Here is a 5,000-nt window from a genome sequence, read left to right as displayed (position 1 = left end):
ATGACCTCCTCCAACGACGATACCGCCATCTATGCGACGCCAAGCCGATTAAGACAGCGATGGCGCCACAGTGCCCGCCTTTCGACGCCACCCACAAAGCCTGCAGCCTCTGTCGACCATAGCACCCAATCTCCAGTGGCTCTGCCGCACGAAGCCGTGGACCGGCAATGACTCCACCCGCACCCGTTCGTGCACCACCCCAACCGCCAAACGCGCACCTCCAGCGGATGAACGGCGGACGTTTCCCGCACTCGTAAAGTGCAATCCACCCCTATAACGTGCGTTTCATGAAGAGTTATTGCCAATATGCGACATTCCCGCTGTCCCTATACATGAGCCGCGACCTGTACCACTTACGAGCGAGAGACGCGATCGCGTTGCTCACTGTACGGCGTCCGATACCGAGCCATCAGCATGTCGGTCCCCATGCGCGTTGCACTCGCACTCGCAGTCGCAAAAACGTGGGGCAAATATATTACGCGGAAGAGTTATAACAGACCGAGCCCCACTGCATGAGGGGAGTCTTTGTCACTAATGTACACAGATGGAACATTTTGGACTGGAACCAGATTACCCGTACACACGGCGCTGATTAGTAATCAATGCAGAGCCATCAAACTACAGAATATATATACAACTGTCCGTATACATGCTGAAAGAGTCTGCCCACAATGGGAACCACACGTCAGCCAGCCACTCTGATCACGCACCACTCTCTGCTTCTAACGGGCGCACATACAATATGTAAGCACCAGCATGGAACAACATCCAGTGCATCCTCTCCGCCACATTACACAATCCACACTATCACAACCAGACCAGGAGGTCCATGCGGAAAATACAATATCCCACCCTTTCGACATCCACCATTGCGCAGATCAGGCACCAACACCCACACATGTCCTATACAACGGTGCACCCAACATCACAATAGTACCTCCTGTCACAGCGCACAAACAATGACATGAGTCAAAGACACAGGTCTGACACAAGCATAGAATTGGAGCGCCGCCTCTAATAAGCCAAAGGTGCATCCTGACGTGACAAATCTGATCATGTCACAAGCATTCACTTACTATAATCACTATCAACGAACCTGCCGCCCCCGCCCCCCCCCTACACCTTTCCTTACAACAACGTGTAACCTAACCTAACCTAACCTATGTTGTACCTTAACCTAACCTATGTTGTACCTTAACCTAACCTATGTTGTACCTTAACCTAACCTATGTTGTGCCTTAACCTAACCTATGTTGTGCCTTAACCTAACCTATGTTGTGCCTTAACCTAACCTATGTTGTGCCTTAACCTAACCTATGTTGTGCCTTAACCTAACCTATGTTGTGCCTTAACCTAACCTATGTTGTGCCTTAACCTAACCTATGTTGTGCCTTAACCTAACCTATGTTGTGCCTTAACCTAACCCATGTTGTGCCTTAACCTAACCCATGTTGTGCCTTAACCTAACCCATGTTGTGCCTTAACCTAACCCATGTTGTGCCTTAACCTAACCCATGTTGTGCCTTAACCTAACCCATGTTGTGCCTTAACCTAACCCATGTTGTGCCTTAACCTAACCCATGTTGTGCCTTAACCTAACCCATGTTGTGCCTTAACCTAACCCATGTTGTGCCTTAACCTAACCCATGTTGTGCCTTAACCTAACCCATGTTGTGCCTTAACCTAACCCATGTTGTGCCTTAACCTAACCCATGTTGTGCCTTAACCTAACCCATGTTGTGCCTTAACCTAACCCATGTTGTGCCTTAACCTAACCCATGTTGTGCCTTAACCTAACCCATGTTGTGCCTTAACCTAACCCATGTTGTGCCTTAACCTAACCCATGTTGTGCCTTAACCTAACCCATGTTGTGCCTTAACCTAACCCATGTTGTGCCTTAACCTAACCCATGTTGTGCCTTAACCTAACCCATGTTGTGCCTTAACCTAACCCATGTTGTGCCTTAACCTAACCCATGTTGTGCCTTAACCTAACCCATGTTGTGCCTTAACCTAACCCATGTTGTGCCTTAACCTAACCCATGTTGTGCCTTAACCTAACCCATGTTGTGCCTTAACCTAACCCATGTTGTGCCTTAACCTAACCCATGTTGTGCCTTAACCTAACCCATGTTGTGCCTTAACCTAACCCATGTTGTGCCTTAACCTAACCCATGTTGTGCCTTAACCTAACCCATGTTGTGCCTTAACCTAACCCATGTTGTGCCTTAACCTAACCCATGTCGTGCCTTAACCTAACCCATGTCGTGCCTTAACCTAACCCACGTCGTGCCTTAACCTAACCCACGTTGTCGCCTAACGTAACCCACGTTGTCGCCTAAACCTGCTCTGTAATTGTTATACGACTCGTTCAATTAGTGTAGTGTTGCCCACCCGCAACCCTCGCAATATAGTTCGCTACTCGCACCTCCCCGCTCCCCTGTGTATCGCTTCATGTTAAACACCTTGCAAGTCTTGCTCACTTTCCACATGCTCCTGCTGTACACTGTAATGTGGATGGCAGCAGGGACGTACATGCCGCCCCTCCCCACGTCCCCACCCTTGCCCCCTGCCTTCGCAAGCTGGTTGGTGAGAACTTTGCATGTTCAATGCCCTCCGCATGCGACGTACTCAGGCTACGTTGTGGTGCGGCCTGTGTCAACTGTCCGCTAATGTCGTACGCGTAAACCACAATCTGTACTGCACATTCGTCCTTATGTACTGAATGATACATCGTGGCACATGTGTGACCGTACAACGACTGCGCCCAAAAACGGCGGACCATACAGTGCAAATATTGTGCACGCAGCTACGTGTCGTCTCCCTATGAGAGCTGGATTGCAGTGTGGTACGCCATAGAGACGTGTGGGAGGGAACGGACGCCGTGGATGGCGATCAGCATGAGCTGTCTGTTGATGTATTCGCGGACCTAGTCGTCTCTCCTCACACACCGTGATGGCATGGTGCACCCGCGTTCCATATCTGCGACATGCTACAGAGGGCCGGTTGACAGTCGTTCGAGCAATGGACATCGCATACGTACGGGGGCCACCTTCCACGTATTGTCTAGGCGTGCACATTTTGTTGCGTGTATGTGGGCAGACGTAGTGTGGCGTGACACCTGACACAGGCATGCAATAATCGTGGAAGTTGCAAATGGCGATGGACGCCTGCGTTTTCTGGTGAAGTTACGCAAATGAACAAATGGTAACCTGTTGTGGTGCGGTTGTTCTCGCTAGGGGTGAATCGGTGATGGCGACGATAGGTTGAGGTACTAACCGGTTGTTCCAGCGATACCCACCATGCCGACGAAACTGAACGGCATCTGGGTGTGAAGCGATACGCGGCGGTGGCTGGGTGGGACCGTCCCCGGCCGGTGAGGGGGCGCCTCCCGGCGTGCTGGCCGCGCGGTGCGTGGGCGCACGCGCTACAGCCGGCTGGTGGGGGCGGCCAGTGGCAGGCGCGCCGGCCGACGGACGCGGCAGGCGTCGCAGCTGCGCGCCGGCGCACCCTGCGCGCGGCGCCGTGCGGCCAAAGTAGGTCCTCGCGGGCCCGGTGCGAAGCGCGGTGGACATCTTCAGTGTGCTGGTCCGATTGAGGACTGTGTGCGTTGAGGATGCGCTGCCGCCCGGCGCTCGGCGCCGCGACGCCGTCTGCTGCTCGGTCGCCCCAGCGGTTCTCGCTGGTGGTTTGTATCGCAGCTGTGCGGATGTGTTGGCGCGTGCGCTGTGCTGGGAGAGTTCGCTTCGGCACCCAAGTGGGGCTTTTGTCCTTCTGTGGCGCTGGCGTTGGAGCTGCCGGTCACCGTAGGTGGCGCGTGTTGTCTCCCGCCGGCAATGCCACGACAGCACGCTCCCGGGCCTCTGTCGGCAGCGGCAAGCTCAGTTGGGAGCACGGGTGGTCGCACCGAAAGCGTCTACTCGCCTAACTCCGGGCGATTGCGCCTCTCTCGAACCCGACCAAGTACTTGGGACGGCGCTGCGCGCCGCCGGGACCTGAGAGGGTTTCGAGGTGTATTGTGCAGGGGAGCTCAGCCTCCTCCTGTTTTGCAGAATGATTGAGCGGGACGCTTGCGTGTTCGCGCGGGCCCCCGGGACACACTCCCGGGCGGCCGGCTGCTCAGCTCTAGTTGACGCAGCTCCCTGGTTGATCCTGCCAGTAGTCATATGCTTGTCTCAAAGATTAAGCCCATGCATGTCTCAGTACAAGCCGCATTAAGGTGAAACCGCGAATGGCTCATTAAATCAGTTATGGTTCCTTAGATCGTACCCACGTTACTTGGATAACTGTGGTAATTCTAGAGCTAATACATGCAAAACAGAGTCCCGACCAGAGATGGAAGGGGACGCTTTTATTAGATCAAAACCAATCGGTCGGCTCGTCCGGTCCGTTTGCCTTGGTGACTCTGAATAACTTTGGGGCTGATCGCACGGTCCTCGTACCGGCGACGCATCTTTCAAATGTCTGCCTTATCAACTGTCGATGGTAGGTTCTGCGCCTACCATGGTTGTAACGGGTAACGGGGAATCAGGGTTCGATTCCGGAGAGGGAGCCTGAGAAACGGCTACCACATCCAAGGAAGGCAGCAGGCGCGCAAATTACCCCACTCCCGGCACGGGGAGGTAGTGACGAAAAATAACGATACGGGGACTCATCCGAGGCCCCGTAATCGGAATGAGTACACTTTAAATCCTTTAACGAGTATCTATTGGAGGGCAAGTCTGGTGCCAGCAGCCGCGGTAATTCCAGCTCCAATAGCGTATATTAAAGTTGTTGCGGTTAAAAAGCTCGTAGTTGGATTTGTGTCCCACGCTGTTGGTTCACCGCCCGTCGGTGTTTAACTGGCATGTATCGTGGGACGTCCTGCCGGTGGGGCGAGCCGAAGGCGTGCGACCGCCCCGTGCGTGCTCGTGCGTCCCGAGGCGGACCCCGTTGAAATCCTACCAGGGTGCTCTTTATTGAGTGTCTCGGTGGGCCGGCACGTTTACTTTGAACAAATT

The 5,000-nt window shown here is 53.8% G+C and overlaps 1 non-coding gene across 1 annotated transcript in view; it reads left to right on the top strand.

Moving 5' to 3' along the window:
• The first annotated feature begins 4,139 nt into the window (after nt 1–4,139).
• The window catches only part of LOC124728293, a 1,918-nt gene continuing 1,057 nt past the window's right edge, over nt 4,140–5,000 (top strand). The window contains exon 1 of the ribosomal RNA XR_007007298.1: nt 4,140–5,000. This exon is cut by the window's right edge and continues 1,057 nt beyond it. This is a non-coding gene — a ribosomal RNA (small subunit ribosomal RNA).

This window comes from Schistocerca piceifrons, unplaced genomic scaffold, assembly GCF_021461385.2.
Source record: "Schistocerca piceifrons isolate TAMUIC-IGC-003096 unplaced genomic scaffold, iqSchPice1.1 HiC_scaffold_1148, whole genome shotgun sequence".
Lineage (NCBI taxonomy): Eukaryota > Metazoa > Arthropoda > Insecta > Orthoptera > Acrididae > Schistocerca > Schistocerca piceifrons.
The sequence above is the reverse complement of the archived record's forward strand: the minus strand, read 5'-3'. Positions and strand labels throughout refer to the sequence as shown.